Below are 18815 nucleotides of genomic sequence, written 5' to 3'. Positions count from 1 at the left end.
AATTCCCTGGCTTTTCACTGTTTGTCTTGTCCTATAATAGTCGAGTTGTCCTTGTCGAATTCATGTTGCTTGTCATCTGTGTGTGTGTCTACTAAGGATAGCTGGTCCTTGTGCAAAATCAATGCAGTGTACAAAATCCCATGTAAGAACTTCACAAAACGCTACATAGGACAAACAGGAAGACAGTAATGACCCGCATCCATGAACACCAACTAGCCACGAAACGACACGACCAGTTATCCTTACTAGCCACACACGCAGATGACAAGTAACATGAATTCGACTGAGACTACACTACTATTATAGGTCAAGCCAAATAGAGATCAGCCAGGGAATTCCAAGAGGTATAGCACTCATCCACAGATTCAATCAATAAGCACATCGACTTGGACTCAATATACCCACCACTGCAGTGGACAGCTGGAACTGACAACTGAAAGCGGCAGATTCAAACAACTACAAATGCCGGAGGAAACATCACAGAAGCGCTTCACAGGAGGCTCCCAAGCATTGAGAATGTCACTTATTATCGAATTGCTAATATCTCTCAAAATAAGCGAACGCAGGATTCAGTGTCCCTTTCGATTGGCATCATGCACACGAATTACAATTTTTAGCTCAGTTGGCTCAGTGTTTCTTCTGCAATTTACAACAGTGGCTACATGAAGATTCTAATTCCCTTACACTCTGCGAGGTTGCCGTGCAGAGCACTGCCTCTTAACATCTCTTCACCACTTGAATGAGGCCTGGCAATGTTTCGGTTAAACCAGTGGTTCTCCTTCTCTCGTAAGAGGATAGGAATATAGCAACTATTGTTCAGTGTGTGCTTCTTTAAGTCCACTGCGGGCACGCAGAACACTTTTCGAATTTGTATTGGTAAAATATATGATTTGCAGAAAGTATTAATTCTAAATTGTCAAAAATTCTTATGTTTCTTTGAATCACCTGCTGACTCTATGTTTTTCTACCAACTTGATCATTATTTGAGAACAGTGCCGAAAATTACAAATGAATTGCCTTCGTCCTTAAAATGTTTCAAACGTCCTTATTTTAAATTTGCTTTAAGTATTTAACTGCTGCTTTCTCCAGAAGGAACAAATGGATAGAGAGCTGAATTTCTGAATCTTATCCCCGTGTCCAGCCTCTGGATGCATCGGAACTTTTGTCTATGTTTCGCGTCGTCTCTGTGTGTCAATGATAATTTGAGTCGAAACTTACATTTTTGACTCTCCAACTCTCTCTGTACAGCGTTTGATCGCAACCAGTAATGAAGACGTCGCCTGTCATGAAATGTAAATATTTTGCTATTCTTTCTAGACTAATTCCTTTATTGGTTCGATGTGAAATCAAAGCTTTGCAACGTTTCAGATCACCACCTGCATTTTCATCAAAAATACCTGACATCATATCTGTATCTGCGCTCAACTTGAAGGGGCATTGTGAAGTGCGTGTCTGGAATAATCATAGTATTTTGGAACCTGTCCCTTATTCCACTAATGCTCTTTGTAAACGTTTTAATAAGGTTTTCACTGTCATTGCTATATTTTTTATGTACCCGTTAAGGTTATAATATTGATTGAAAAATTTTGCCATCACAAGAGATTGTAAACTGATATGTTAAAAGACATGCTTGGCCTTATTCATATAAAAAGCAGATCCTCAGTGGTCACAGTTTAAGATGTGTGCAAATTATCAGAAAGTAATTAGACTGGAGAGATCAAATGTGGTCTCAAAGCTTTACTTGGGACAGGTGGAATGCTGTCTATATGGCAACAGCGCAAGATTATTTAAGGCAAGATCTGTATTGTGACGACAGCATCCAACTCCATCAACCTGGAGAAATTAGTGGAACAACAGAGAATTTTAACCCAATTACTGGGAATACGGATTCTTATTTCTGGAAGAAATACCAATTGGCAGAGAAGGGATGAGTTACAGAAGAATGATATTAATTGATGAATGATAACCATGCGATGAAATATAGAGACAGCGAATACATACCTATTAGCAACTAAACACAAAACGTTCGAGGTCGCAGAAATTAAAAAAATATATATCTAAAGACATTAATTAGATTTAGATCGCAGTCAAATTAAAATAGATTTCTGAGAGTTGAATCAGTAATAAATATTGCAATCTAACATCCATTACGACGATGACCCAAGCGTGATCTGGACTGAGAACAAGCAATGGAAGTTAATAGATTTTGCAAGGACAGCAAGCTCGGAAAAAAAAATGAATCGGATTTTCATTTAAATAATAATTGAATCAGATAAATAGACTGCAATAAACTACGTGCCTGAAGCCAGTACGTCAAAATGTTTTCTGAAAAAATAATGAATGAATAAAAACACCAAGCGTTACTCAATTCTGGAAATTGCACACATTGTCCTTTATTTTAATTGCGTAGCAGGACAGAGAAGCAACTAATAAATAATATAAATTGTTACAGAGACGCAACGATAATTATTGCAATTTTAATCCACTTACAGACGGAAAAAGCTGCATTAACGAACGCAGTCGACTTAAAAGGTTCGCAGGTTTATCTGAGATAGTTTCCTCGAACAAAATTGTATCTTCCAGTGGTAACAAGCTGGAAGGTAAAACTCACTCTTGTGTTGTGCAACGGAATAGCACGAATGATGTCATTACCAAGTACAAACCATCTGTACTGATTAATCTCCTAATTCACTTTAAAGAAGATGCATGTAGTTCGAACATTATTTATCTTATTTTAAGATAAACAATTATGTGTAAAAGAAAGCAAATCTGGTTAATGAATTGAGCAATTAAATATGGGACATAGGACAGTAGGACTTAAGAGGGAACCACCTGAAATGTAATTTAAAAAGGAACAGAATCGATACATTTCGCACGTGAATGATAATTCAAAACAACTGTTTCTATCAACTTCTAACAAAATAGAAATGGTCAATTTCATGAAAGATAAAATATGAGTCTGAAAAATTGATAATGGAAGCAAAAATAATTGATATCAAGAAGTTGTTAAAATTAAATAGATCTGCCATCACTTTATGGGAAAATATTTATTTTCAGAAGCGAAGGTTATTCAGAAATGAATCCGAGTGAGCATTTCAAGAAAATGTAAACTCGTCAGGGGAATTGTTTTGGAGAATAGTCTTGTAGCTGCATCTCACAAAAACACAAGATCCTTGTGGACTTCATCCCAAGGTGTAAGAATAGATTATGTGTGAGATGTTTCATGAATTACCTTTTTATTTAAAAGTTCTTTGGTTTCCGTTGGTTGATATTTGATTGGCCGACAGGAAATCAGATTCTTTGTAATAAACAGAAAGGAAACACCCCAGCAAAATTCAACCCAATTAGATTATTATTTATTTCAGTCGCAATTTTAAAACGTAACCTGAAACAATTTACTGTAGGGCACGTGGAAATATTGAAGATAATAAATCAGGTTTAGCACGTTTTATTTTTGTGGAAAGCACTTCACATTGAACAAAACCAGAGTTCTCGAAGTACTAATATGCTGCACATTGAGGACAAATGTCTGTACTTCGATTTATCGAGAACATTTAACAAAATGCCCCAGCAAATTTTACAGTGAAAAGTACTAGCTCATTGTACAAGGACTCACGTACCGGCACGGATAAATGATGGACTACCCAAAAGACAGCTGGCATATATGAGTCTGTTCTATTGTAAATATGTTCCCAGATGTATGCGCGCAAGACAGCATCTGAACCCTCAAAACTTACCTTAAAAGCCACAAACCATTTTGTACAGTGAAGCAAAACTTAGGTGGGAACTTCGTTTATGACACAAGGTGAGTGGCAAACACTCCAAAGGTAAGAAAGAAAAAAAGACAAAGAGAGTTTATGTCTGAATAAAACAAAAGGGAAATTTTGGAGGTTCAAACAACAAGGCAAAAACATTATTGACATTGACAAGCTGAATTGCAGAAAAGTTGAACAGGCCTTGTTTACTTCAAAATGTGAACAGAACATACGATATCACAGATGTAATGCGTTTGAACGTCAACACGTCTTAAAATGGCTCAAACATTTTGCGTTTTATTTGAATGAAGCGTTATGGAGATCTGACATTGTGTTTGTGTACCCCCCATTTGATTGAATAAAATAGGTATCCAGGATCCAGGCCCGGAAAGCCTATCCCAGCTACTTGCTTATTTTTGCACTGAGGTGCGTTGAGATTTTGGCGTCCCTTCGAGGTGCTGGTTTTGCTCTGGAAATTTTGCGTTGTCGTGGCAGCATGAGATTTATTTCTGTCACATTATTAACAACCTGTCTGCAAACATAAAGAAACCACTCCAAGAAAATAGAGAATATGTAATAAGAGTTACGAGTCATGATTCACACACCACACATCCCGATTATCAATGCAGTTTATCGGAAATAAGAAGCACTTCCTTTCTTAGAAAGAATGTTAATCTAACATTGAAGTGAAGGTTGGCAAGGGGACAAAAGTCAATCGAATCATGAGCAGTTGCCCCATGGCTATTGGTCAAAAGTATTAGTTGGGTGATTGACAAAACATTAATGGCCAACCCCCAAACTAATTAGCTAGATGGGAGGAAGGAGAAGATGATCCCGGTGATGAGCCATGCTCTCTTTCTGAGGGACGATCAGAATTTACCTTACAACAGCTCAAGAGAAGATAAAGACTGCTTGTCGCGCATTCACCCCAAATGGCAGATGTCATGACTAAAGGACACAGGATTACTGCGATGTGGGATGTGGCTTCTGCTGTACAGACCACCTCTGGAGTAGAAAAACATTTGGGTCTGTGACGTGTTAGATATTTGCTTTCTTTGCGGAAATAACTAATACACGACATCCAAACCGCTAATTCTTAACAAACGATATTCTGCTACTGCTATTGCTAGCTTCCTGTAGTTAGCAATTAGTGGTTGCGGTCGATCTCAGAACTAACCAGATTGGCGTTGAGATGGCGCTGTTTGGTTCGTGGCTTCGACTGTCACCACAACCAAGCCTGCTAACACTTTGTTATTCAGATATTTCTGCATTCTCTTCTGGTCAATAACCCCTGCATGACTCATATGTGAAGCTGCCATGGCGTCTGAAACGACTTTGTTTGGACAAAAAAGAAAATCTCAAGATGCTGGAATCCATGTTAAACAGGCAGGGACCTGTAAACTCACAGCAAGAACAGCAGCAGCAGCAGGTTTCTGATGCAAACTTTTTCACGACTGTGGGTGGGTATTGGGGGAGCTGCAGGTATCGTGGCTGGCGGTGGCAAAGTGGTGAAGTGGGCATCGGTGAATACAGGTAGAGGGTACGACCTGGTTGATCAATGGGAGGAATGAATCCATTTGATGGCAGGGAGCATTGGAAGGGTTGAGGAGGAGCAAGGGCGCTTTGCATATTGAGATGAAGATTGTTTGAAATTGGAGAACTCAATGTTGAGTCTTCCGGTCTTTAGGCTGCCCAGGTGGAAGATGAAGTGAAGTATTCTTCCTCCAATTTGACCTGGCTATGGAGGAGTCCAAAGATGATCATGTCGGAATGGTTGTGGTTATGGAATTGAAATGGGCGGTGACCTCGTGTCCAGCTGTTACCAACCTGTTTTTCTGTGTTCTTTGTGTATCTTGTCTATCTATATTGCATTCCAGCCCGTGAAGTTTTTTTTTGTTCGTCAGTCACCAACTTTATTCCACTGCGAATTATCTTCAAAAGATGCCCATTTGAAGCAAAACCTGCAAGTACACGACCACAGTCGCCTCCATCCAGGACCACAAACAGTCCTTCCGGTGAGACAGAAGTTCACCTCCCTCTCTTACACAATGGTTAACACCAGGTGCTCCTGGTGTGGTCTTCTCTACACGCCCAATCACAGCCCATTTAAATTGCCCTTCCGACTTCCTATCCGACATTACTATACTGGGCCTCCTGTATTTTCAGAACAAATCACAGGGCAAATTGGCCTAATGGTACCTTATCTGCCAACAGCCCGGAGGACTCAACATTGAGTTCTCCAATTTCAATTAACTTCCCTCCACATCCCCCGACTCCTTTCCAGCAGTCACCCTTTCCACCCTTTGTTTGTGAACACGCAGGAACATTCAAAAGCAAATATCTGAAATTAGACACAACACTGCTATCGATGTGATTTGCAATCTAATCATACTAACATGATTCTTGCAACAAGAATTTGACTATTGGCCGAGTTGTTCATGCCGAAACAAACAACTGAGGACGATGAGATGACATAGGTTGTCATTCAAAGTAGTGAAACAGCGTGCGAGTGCAATAAATGACATTGGAAGATATATGTTGCTGGCAGAGAAGGAAACTATCCACCCACATTTCACGAACTTTTTTTCCTTTCTGAGGGCAAACCTTTTATTAAACAAAAGACTGACGGGTGAGATTAATTTAGGAGCGTGAAAATTAATTCAATCCACCCAGACCTGAATGTTGTTAAAACACACAGCAAAACACGTTCAGGGAGAAATGCAAATGCTTTCAGGTCAACATATAGACACAATGTAAGAATGTAACCCAACTAGATAATTTACGCCCAACTTAAAATAGAAGTTTCTTCAGTGTTTTTCAAGAGAACTGCTGAATATATCCCGGTGTGTTTGACTGGCTTTCCTTTAATTTGATTACTAAGCACCACGAACGGCACATCTTATCTAAAACGAAAGTGATATAGAACACGATCGACAGCCGTATCATAGCCTCCAATGATTTTTAATGCATTGACTTCATAACTTGGCTACTACTCCAGTTTTTGTTCATTGCTGTACTAATTTGTTTACAAAGTTTGTCGTTGTCAGAAAACACGAAATATCTTGCCAACTGTTGTTGAGGAATTAATCCTATCCCCACATTGTTGTATTAAATGTTGATTTTCTATTTTCAGTGTGTTTGACTTTTTCAATCAAAGTCACATCAGGTTTGACATTGAGTATGATCTGAATAGTACCTGGCAAAAGACTGTACTTTATTGTGAAACATAGCTGATCCTTTTTCAATGCAATTTCATAAAATAAAGAATCATATAGTGCAGAAAAGGCCCTTAGCAGGGTCTATCTCTTGTCTTCTGCTGATGTTCTAGTGCAGTAACATTTGTGGCTCAATGATTTTTTTATTTATGTCAGATAACTGGCTGCGTGAGTTACGATGCTCCCTTCAGATTCACGTGTCCGATGCAGTGAGAGTTTGAATTTCACCTCAGCCCGTTCTGGTGTTTGTAAGTTCTGATTCAGTTACACATGAAAGATTCCCTTGTAATTAATTGAGTAAAAATATGAGCTAAGTGTCTGCTTCATGTCTTTTTTAATCCCTTGAGTTTTACACATTTTAAAAAAAAAACCTAGTGTAAATCAGATTGTCTGGGGCGCTAAATTTGACAAAACAACGTTGAATATTATTCAGATTCCTCAAATCTCCATCATTTTTCGGGTTGCAGAACGTGTCTGTGTTTAGCGTTATTTATCTCTCCATGCAATCAAATTTAGAAAAGTTGCAGGAGACACTTCGATAAATTACAGGGGAAAGTTACAAATTAATTTAATATAAAGGATTTGCGGACAGATAATATTTCACAATATTATCTGTGGTCACATCTGCAAGGCTAAGAATGGTCGCTTTTCTGCCTGAAATTCCTTTGTCACGTTGAACGTCCATATGCAAAATTAAAGTTTAAAAAATGCAGAGTCTCAATGCCCTTCCAATCAAGAATGTTCAACTCTGTGGTCAGATCTAAATTCAACACGCTGCAAAGCAGTGTGCGAGTTTGGTTGATATATCTGGAAATACTGAGAGTAATGCGAACCATTATAACAATCTCTGACCTTAAGAGATATATTTTTCCCAGAGTTTTTTTTTAATATAAAAGCTTCTAACAGAAGTGAGGAGCTGTTCATTGAAGATCCATAAAGTAAGTACCTGGTGAGATTCTGTTCTGTTTTTTGAGTGAATGCATGAAAAATAGAAACCTGAATTTGAGGAGTATTTTCCCACAGAACGAGGTATTTTTGTTTCAGTTTTTCTGGAATAGCAGTTGCTGCTGGGAACTTGAAGGTAGTTTTGGTGTTTGCAGTAAAGCTTTCCTTCTATACCCTCTCTTAACGGTTACTCTTGATGTTTCTTTCTTAGACTGGAGGATCGTGTTTGAGATAATCTATTTTTCTGAGCCTGCCTTTGTCAACGTGGTGCTTATGCGCTGTTGCCAAAATTGGAAAGGTTCATTGGTAATTGTCAATAATCTTTTGTTCCATTGCATTGATTAAGAAAGTTAGGTTATTATAAATTATTCTGCTGTCTTCCCATTCGAATTGCATTCGCAATACAATGCCTGATACTTGCCTTTAAAATAAGAAAGAAAGTCACGAGGAAGGCTATAATCTTAAGATTTTTTTGAAAGGTCTTTTCCATAATAAACTGTGGGCTACTGTCTGGATCACATTCTCTAATACCAATTTGGGTTAAGATTACTGGTCTCAAAAGCAATGAAAGGTTTGTTTTATGCTGCCTGTTGCTTTTGATTGATTTAAACAGTGTGCACCATTTGTAATAATAGCTCCTTCAGTCACTAAGATTCTCCTGCATGTGGATAAAGTCACTTCAGAGATTTTTCTGAAAGTGAGCATGGCAAATCTTTCTAAAATGGTAAAAAAGCTGAAGTGGGGTTGCCTGTGCCTGCGAGGATAGGGGAGATAATTCCAGAAATCATGTAACCTTTACGATTGCCACGAAAGACATCAGAATCCTTGGAAATCGCCAAACGTCGATCGGAGACGAACAAACTGGAACATGAAAAGGAAAGGAAACACGTTGAAAAGCTGAGGGGAAAGGGGACGAAATGGAGGCCATCGCAGAATTTAGGAGAAATATAGAATTGTTTAAATTCAGAGGCTGAATGCATAAACTCAAAATTATCTTACGTAATTCGAGGTAAAAATAGGAATAGTGACGAGGACAGTGATGTAATGTAATACCATCATAGCCAAATGCCTCACCAAACGTTGTCAGTCTTGAAGAAAAAGCATGTCGGCCTTCTTCATTCCATTACTGAAAACTGCTCTGCAAATGAAATGCCCAGGGACCATGTGGGCATTGTTGATGCAATCACATTTGGAAGTTAGAGGTAATGAGGCATTTGCATCACTACCAGGGGAGTTATCTGGGGAGTATTTGCAAATGAAAAATACGATGTGAACTGGCAGCAGGGGCCTACAGACAACATTTTAGGAAGCCAAGGAGCTAATGTGTTCAGACTTTTGTTGAGTTTGAAAGGATCAAACAAAGCAATTTTGAGAAATGAATAAAGACATTGAAAATATGTCAAACATATGACACACCTTTCGAAACGACTAATGTGGAGGGTTTTGGAAGTTCATTTCCTGAAGCACTGAGAAATCATGTAGAAGAGCAGAGAGTTAAGTCAGATTCACACCTGAAATAGCAGAATTTCAGGTGTTGTTTCATAAATCAATGCTTGGCTTTCAACATCATATTCAATCTGTAAGCGATAGAAATTGAGCAGAAGCGTAATCCAGAGGTGGTAAACGAAATAAAGATCTCGTGAAAAATATAAAAATAGTTTACTACAGGCTAAAAAGTAAAGCTGTGAGGGGGAATAAGCTGTAAAGAAACAAAGCTCATGTGCTTTCACTGTGATAAGTTATGGCACATGAAGTCATCGGTGCATTAGTAAAGAACGCACTGTGTAGGTGGATGTAGGAAAACAAGATGAGTCAGTTAATTTTGTTGAAAAGGTAATACAAAGCACAGGGGATGACAAAAAAGGTGCAAAATAGTCTACAAACTTATCATGGGTTGATTGAGAACAAAATGATAGACCTCTTAATATAATTTATTTGCAAGATCAAAGCTTCCTCTTGGGTGCAAAAAGGAACATGTAATTGTGTTAACATGTTTAGAAATCACGGGAGCAAGTTAATGGTTGTTGATGACAAATAAGAAGGCATTTAATTCCAAATGAGTACTGACAGAAAAAAAATGCGTTACTAATTCGAATTCCTGTCGAGAAAAATAGTCTTCCGTTAAATGAAGTGAGTTTGGACAGTTTGGTGTAAAGTAGAGAGGTGGGCATAAATGTAATGTCTACAAAGTTTAATTAGCCGGTGCAAAAGCAGGCAATTGAGTTGTGACAGGATTATTTCCTGATTGTTTCACAACAAAGTCACAAAGCCACAGACTGAAATAAGAGATGAAATCAAGGAATAAAGATGAGGAAGTTGAAGCTCTGGTGTCAGAGGCCGTGTTTGATCAATTGGTCGAAGATTAACAACAGCAAATGGAGGACAAAGGTGATATGTTTCCTTCTGAGAAATTAGCTGGATGACAACAGTAAATGAAAAGAAAATCAAAATAAATTGCATCAAAAATCATACAAAGAAGAAGCGTCTGAATGTATCCCTTAATGGCACTACCTTGAAAATAATGACTTTATGAGGATGTGGAGTCCATTACATATTAAGACGAATATATTCCATTTGAATTCATGTCTTTGCATGAGGTGAGAGGACCAGTGAAATTATTGAACATGAAATTGGCGAGTCAGAGTTCAGAGATCATGTATTTGGATTATATAGCATATTTAATTGATAGGGAAAAGGCATGGTTGAGCTAGTAGAAGCATTAAACCTTAACCTGGTATGTGGTGAAACAGTAAGCATTCAAGAAATCTTCAGACGCAATTATCCTGTAGGAGGTAAATTATTAGTGTTACTTGCAGTTGTCGGTGAATCTTTCAAGATACCACATCAAAGGAAATTGAGTGAAGTGAACTAACCAAGAAAAAATTACAGAAACAGATTTCAGGGATTACATCATGTGAATATGCTGACGAGGTTTTTCACACGTGAAGGGAATTGAAACTGGAATGCATTACCGATTATAACAGGAAATTAAGATCTAACGTCAGAAGATTCTGAATTGGAGATCCTCAAATTAAATTGGACAATGAGGAATCTCTCAATAATCATGATCAATTACCAATTTAACTTCCGGAGGAAAATCGAAATTACCTGAAAGAGATATGTGTGGATATGCCAGGAAATACCAGTCTAATTATACAGGATGTAGATGCGAGAAATGCTGTTCTAATTAAGCAACATCCTTATAGATTTAAACTTGTCATGTTGGCACAGTATCAGAGACAGAACACTTGGTCAAATACAATATAATTGAACTGAGTTACAATTAATGGAGTTCACCCATAAAAATGATGCCAAAACCTTTATGTGTAAGTTATCACAAAGTCAAAGCAGTTACAAAATGTTCTTCACGTCGTTCCCTCTATTTGAAAGCCTTTATTGAATAGTTGGGGAAAGCAACTTATGACTAAGTGTTAGATCTTCTTAGAGAATACTGTCAGGTAATTCAATCTGAAACAGTGAGGAAAATTTATGTTTTCATGTTATTGAACGAATTACGTTGAAAAGTATTTTCCAGGACAAGTGCACCTGGTCATGGAGCATCCGAGTAGCAATTGAGTCAACGTTTCGAGCAGAATCTCTTCAATTTCCTCTTGAAGACCTTATCCTCGAAAGTTCGACTCTCCCGTTCTGCCTGTCTGGGTCTGCTTTTCCAGCAGCTCACTTTTCGACTCTGGTCCTCAGCATCTGCTGTCCTCACTTTCTCCTTCAGGATGGACGATACCAGTTTAAAGTTATGTCAGTTAATTTAGAAAACCCGCCTGTCACGTTTTCAAAACTAACCAAACAATTCATTTTAGGGTTGCACAATTGTACTGCATACATCTACGATCTGATTTCATTCAGTCTCACGTGGGAGGAACATTTGCAGCATTTATCAGAACTGTTTTCCCAACTTCCGAAGGCGGGCTTCGTGTTTAACCTGGATTACAGCGAATTTGTAAAATCCCAATTCTAGTTCCTGGACCATGTTATTGGACATTGACAGATGTCTCCATGGGACGTGAAAATAAAAGTTACTGGGGAATTTCACACATCATTGACGAAGAGGGAAGTACTACAATTCCTCAGATTATGCATTTTTACTGGAAGTTCTGACCGGAGATTTGTATTGGGATCCCTCAACTAACTGTCCTGATGAGGAACTGCAGCCAATTTCAGTGGGCAGAGAAATATCAGAAGACAGTCTACAGACTGAAATCTGTGTTGAATCAGTAGCTGAGGAGCTGTCTATTGACTACCCAAAAGTAAGCAGCTGCTGAGACGTTTTGTAAAGCAGGAACAATGGGGAGAGGCTGAATGGGAATGTTAAGCTCCCAAAGATCCAGGATTTGTAATTTGAATTTTTCAGTGGTAGCAGTTGCTGCTGGCGTCGTGAAGCGAAGTTTTAAAGCTCCACTACAAAATCTCTGCTATTTTCTTTCCCCCTCTATCTTTTTCTCTATCTCTATCTCTGTCTCCCTCACTCTGGCACTCTCTCTCTCTCTCAGAGTTTTCGCTTAATGATTCCCTCCTCGACTGGAGAATTGCCTGTGAGGAGATCTATGTTTCTTAACATTATGAAGAAGGCAGAAGCAGCGTTAATATTTTATGGATCGATTAAGTGATTGGTGAAAGTTCAGGCGAAAGGAGTACACTGTTGTGGTTCAGTTCGCCGAGCTGGGAATTTGTGTTGCAGACGTTTCGTCAACTGTGGAGGTGACATCCTCAGTGCTTGGCAGCCTCTTGTGAAGCGCTTCTGTGATGTTTCCTCCGGCATTTATAGTGGTTTGTTTCTGCCGCTTCTGGCTGTCAGTTCCAGGTGTCCGCTGCAGTGGCCGGCATATTGGGTCCAGGTCGATGTGTTTGTTGATAGAATCTGTAGATGATTGCCATGCCTCTAGGAATTCCCTGGCTGTTCTTTGTTTGGCTTGTCCTATAATAGTAGTGTTGATTAATAACATTACTATTATATGACAAGCCAAACAGAGAACAGTCAGGGAATTCCTCGAGGCATGGCACTCATCTACAGATTCTATCAACAAACACATCGACCTGAACCCAATATGCCAGCCACTGCAGCGGACACCTGGAACTGTCAGCCGGAAGCGGCAGAGACAAACCACTATAAATGCCGGAGGAAACATCACAGAAGCGCTTCACAAGAGGCTGCCAAGCACTGAGGATGTCACCTCGACAGTGGACGAAACGTCTCAACACAAATTCCCAGCTCGGCGAACAGAGCCACAACAACAAGCACCCGAGCTACAAATCTCACAAACTTTGAGGAGTACACTGCGGGAAGTTTTGAAATTGTCCAATTTGAAATGTAAAAGAAAAAAAAACGCATCATTATGTGGTGAGAGATTTGTGAACTCTGAGCAGGAGAAAGTACATAAATCACAAATGCGGGAGTACGGAGTAGTATCAGAACATTGAACAGAATGTTATGTTTTATTCTGAAGGCAACAGTTATATAAGGCGTTGATGGTCCCATGACTGGAATACTGTTTGCAATGCGATTCATTGCATTATGGGTAGCGTCTTTTGATTTGGACACGGGTCACATAATATTTGATAGACGAACACCAGCAATGAGCGGATTCCCTTATGCAGATATTTTGGATAGTCTAGGTCCTATACCCTGGAATTTCATAGAGTCTGCATGATGTAACAGAAAGAAAGAGTCCTGCTTCGATTTGACCAGGTGAGTTTGAAATGGTGCGTCTTATTGTGGAAAAATCTAGAATGAGGGTTTATAGTTGTAAGAAAAGTGTGTCTCGTTTAAAATAGAGAATGAACAAAAATGCATTTGTCATTTTGGGAAATAATTTTTTAAACACCAACAGGTTGAAAGATTGTCTTGGACTTTCACCAAATGGAGGGTTGAAATTAAAAGCAGATCAGTAATCATCTTATGAAATGGCAGTGAAAGTTTGAAGGATCAGTTGATCATTTCCTATTCCAGTTTGTGTGCCTGCATGTTACTCGGTGTTTTCTGATCCACACTAACGTTTGTAGTATAAGCACGCATCATTGTGTTCAACCTCCTCAAGATTATGGACCCTGCATAACTCTGTAATAGCATCAAAGATGACAAATGTTTATGATTCACTTTCTTTTATCTTCCACTGACTTTTATAAACCCAGTTGCCGTCAGAGGACGTTTGCGTTGTTTAAATCTTTGTCAAGTTTCAAGTTAGCAAGACATTTCTCATTTCACAAAATCTTCCACGTGTGGGAAGAGTGTAATAGTTGCTCCACGACACCAAAAGCACATTCTCGGACCACGTGCTCTGTCAGTAACCGGGTTGAGTTTGTGATTGCACAGCAAAATCCACCGTGCTGAGATGTAGCATGTTAACTCATAATCGTGTTAATCTTGTTAACTACAAACGGACGAAACATGATCTGTTTGCACTTAAATTACGAAAGCTGACCCGAATATGTGTTCTGTGCATGTAACCATCTTGGACGTAGCTGGACATGTCAAAACAAAATAGACTTCTCGTGAACAATTTTGGGACATTACTCTGTGCATTGCATTGAAGGATTTCACATAGACCACACTGAACATGTTTCAAATGTATCAGTTCAACCGTTCTTTGGAGAAAATTGTCAAACTTACTGCAATAAATTTGAGGAATAAATGAATCTAATAGTCCTTAGTAAAGCCTTGCTTTTTTGAACCGTTATACATTGAATCTATCCATCATGGACCATGATTTGGAGATGCCGGTGTTGGACTGGGGTATACAAAGTTTAAAATCATACAACACTAGTTTATAGCCCAACAGGTTTAATTGGAAGCACACTAGCTTTCGCAGCGACGCTCCTTCATCAAGTGATTGTGAAGGGCTCGATCGTAACACAGAATTTATAGCAAAAATTTGCAGTGTGATGGAACTGAAATTATACATTGGAAAACTGATTGTCTGTTAAGCCTTTTATCTGTTAGAATACAGAATAGTTTCACTTCTTGCATGTGTAAATCAGAAAAACCTTTTTTAAAGTTGCAATGGTGATAGCGAGACAATATGTTTAACGTGTTAGCCCCCTGTGTTCTCTGTTTATGACATGATGTTTAGATTGATTCTAATCTAAAAAGTGAGGTAACAGAGTTTTACATAAATTCATGCAGTTTTTGAGCTCAGAGTTCTACATGAATGTATGCAGTTTTTGGGCAAAGTGCAATGTAACTTTGCAAGTACAAATTAACCACACAAAATATTTGTGCATGTGGGTCTTTGTGTGTGTGTGTCTGTCTGGGGTGGGGGTTATGAGTGTGAGAAAGTGTGTGTGTGTGTAGTGAATGCAGAGTGTCTTACGTCTGTGAGAGGGTGCAAGTGGGGGAATGCGTGTATCTGTAAGTGTGTGTGTAGGTGTCTGTGTCTGCGTCTGTGTGGACCTGTGTCCGTGTGTATGGGGGAGTGTGTGTGTGTAGGAATGTGTGTGTGTGTGTGTGTGTGTGTGTGTAGTGTAATGGTGATCACCTGTAATGTGACATGAACCCAAGGTCCCGGTTGAGGCCCTCCCTATGGGTACCGAACTTAGCTATCAGCCTCTGCTCGGCCACTTTCCTCTACTGCCTGTCCCGAAGTCCACCTTGGAAGATGGTCACACGAAGGTCCGAGGCTGAATTTTCTAGACCACCGAAGTGTTCCCCAACGGGGAGGGAATGTTTTGTATGGAAAGAATTGCCAAATTAAATTATTTCATACACATATCAATTCTCCCTGATGGCGTAAGTGAAATTCTGTCTTAAAACTGAGAATTTTAAATGCAGTTTAAGCATAGTATAGATTTCAAGCAAAAACGTCCTTATATTATGAGTTTAGCATGCGTGATTAATCAGTGTATTAGACAAGCCTGCAAAAATGCCAGACACTTACAATTGTACACATCCTCTGTTTTCCGCTAGAATTTCTCACGGTTGTTATATCAGTGTGCATCATTTTGTTATATGTTTCCTCTGCCGATACGAGTTTTGTTTTTGAAATATCAGAGCCATCGTGAAATACTGATATGTTGAGCTTCAGGAAAGTATCAATCCGGACCACAAGGTTTTCTAAATTCAGCACAAACTCCTTTACTTTCTTTTCATGAGTTAACAATAGGTTTTCATTTCCTTTGGTTCCCTATGGCAAACATTAACCATCCATATTCTCTTCAGCTTGGCTCCCGCAGTAGTTCTGTTGAAGTTCTAGCAAATGTTACATTGGTGCGCCATTGACTTGCATTTGCTTTAAAATCACGAAATTACCTTTGCCAAAATGCATGCATCAATGGGGCCATGATTAATTTTTCTTCCCCCAGCTCAGTCACCACTTTGGAAACTCAACATTCTCTGTTAGCTCTGACCAATAGATTGGAGCTAGAATTACACAATATAATGAGGTTTCATCGCATGTTTTAAGGTCCCTTTTTCCAGTAAGTAGCTATAGTCATCTACTGATATGACATGCTGCATCTTCATAAATACTTACAGCATTTTCTGTTCTCTATTTATTTCCTTCGATCATTTAGTCATTCTCTACATTTCTTGTTTACAGCTAGTTTGGCTGTGATTATCGTTTTGACTCCAGGAAAATGTGGTCTCTCTCGATGTAACACTTTCTACATGGTGTCTGTGGCCACAAAAGATCTCCTGGTCATGATTACCGGTGTAATTTTAAGTCGAATGTTCGGTAGATATTTGACATTCAGTTTCCTCTCCATCATGCCGATACTTACTCTTAGTTTTATTCTAGTTTCTGGTGTCAGGGATTCTTCTCTATGGGTCACTGCTGCTATTACTTTTGATCAATTTGTAACAATTTGTTCTCAGAAGCTGAAAAACAAATATTGCGCGAGGAAAACTTCAGTTGTTATTGTTGTCTCTGTCTGTGTTCTAAGCTTTGCAATAAACATCCCCTTGTATTTTACTTGTGAACCAGCCTTTGTACTTGGTAACGTACCTTGGTACTGCAACACTAATGCAGTATTTTATTCCTCACCTGCGCGGATTGCGTATGATTGCATGGTGGTGGTTTTAACGACTTGACTCCCATTCATTATTGTATTGTTGCTCAATTTTCTAACCGTCAGACAAATTCTAGCAGCTCGTAGAGCCCGCAGGCGGCTGCGGGTTCCTAGGAATGGAGACAATCAATGTGACCCAGAGATGGAGAAGAGGAGAAAGTCTATTGTTTACTCTTGTGTGTCTCGGGAGGTTATATCACGTCTTATTCAGTAGTTCGAATAACTTTCCTCTATGTCCAAATTGCAAGCATTACTTATTTCTCAGCTTCAAATTCCAAAAAATCCAATTTTATTCTTGAGGAAAGTGAACATAAGCTTCAGCTTTTGAGCTCCTGCACTAATCCACTTATTTATGCAGGTACTCAGAACAAATTCAGAAATGAGTTAATGAATGGAATGAAATATCCTTTGAATCTGATTATCAAGTTATTCAGAGGTAAAAATCACGAAAGACCGAAATGAGTAAAAAGTGTATTCCATTCTTTACTTTTGGTTTTCAACACCTCACGTAATGTTCACGTTTTGAAACACCATTATTTCCTTTGAGACTCGAAGTCGCTGTGTTATTTTTAGAAAGTCTTTTGAACTCCAACTATTCTCTGTGACATTTGGTATTATTCTCCTCACGAATCATACATTATTAATTCTCAACAGTCCAGAGTTCCCCTGAGTATTTCAGCACTTATCTGCGAGACAGAGATTCCAAACTCTCTTCAGATCTTGCATAACAATTATTATCTACGAAAATATTATTATTATTATTATTATTATTATTATTATTATTATTAATACGTGTTGGAATTCATTCCTGGAACAGTTTTAGCTTAAACAGATTCACAAAAAATATGACCGTAAATTTTCCTCAGAAAACAAAACACATTACTGCGAGTACTGAAAGTCTGAAACAAAATGAAAACTAAAATTGAGAAAGTGAAGAGATGGGAAATAACTTTGGAGAGAATGAGTCCAGCGAACATTCTTTCGGACCTTTCACAAGATGGACTCGATGCTTTAACTATGGATTCTCTCTCCACCAATACTTGTGCATTTATAATATGAAGCTTTTAAACTTCACGTTGTTTCATTGTGAATTCAGGACCAAAAGTATTACTGGGGAAAATATATGAGAGACCATTAATGTTCTGTTTCGTCGCCATGATTGTATTTCAAAATTGGCCAATGAAATCATCATCACTGGCGTCAACACACATTAGAATTCAAACCTAAGTCATCATCCCTTTCTTGACAGTTCAAATTATACACATCAAAATAACGAAGAAGTGTTTAAATGAAACAAGTGGAAACTGATTTTGTGATTGGAAATGTACGACAGAATGCTTTCTGCACAGGTAGACAAACGCAGAAATGCAAATGGATTATAGACCACTCAAAGTGATCGTGTAATCGCACTGCATCCTTCTGTGCGCGGGAACGTCACTGGAAAGGAGATCACATAGGATCCATTCCCAATTATCTTCAACTTGTCTGATAATCCATCTAAAATTCAATGTATTGTCTAGAGATATCAAAATACAGGTAAAGGCCAGGCAAACTTCATCAGGTGCGATATTCTCCATAAGCCAGAAGACAGTAGACTGAAATTCCTAATGGCAATAGCGAACCAGATCTTGCAAATGGATCCAAAGATGTAATACAATTATCAATTGAAGTTACCTCTTCAGACTGGGTTAAAGTAATGGAAGCTTCGATTTCATGCACAGAAGTTCTTAGCAAGGACTTCATATACCAATAGGCAAGCTCACAATATCGATTGAACAGTAAATCACGAAATTTAACACGATCAATATTCTTATAATTCTCATTAAAAATAGAGGGCATGCAAAGAATGATAAATAGAGTATTATAAAGTGTGCACGAGTAC

The sequence above is a fragment of the Chiloscyllium plagiosum genome, unplaced genomic scaffold, assembly GCF_037043375.1.
Source record: "Chiloscyllium plagiosum isolate Xiang-an unplaced genomic scaffold, Cpla_swu_hap1 HiC_scaffold_38, whole genome shotgun sequence".
Lineage (NCBI taxonomy): Eukaryota > Metazoa > Chordata > Chondrichthyes > Orectolobiformes > Hemiscylliidae > Chiloscyllium > Chiloscyllium plagiosum.
Note: the sequence above shows the minus strand (reverse complement) of the source record.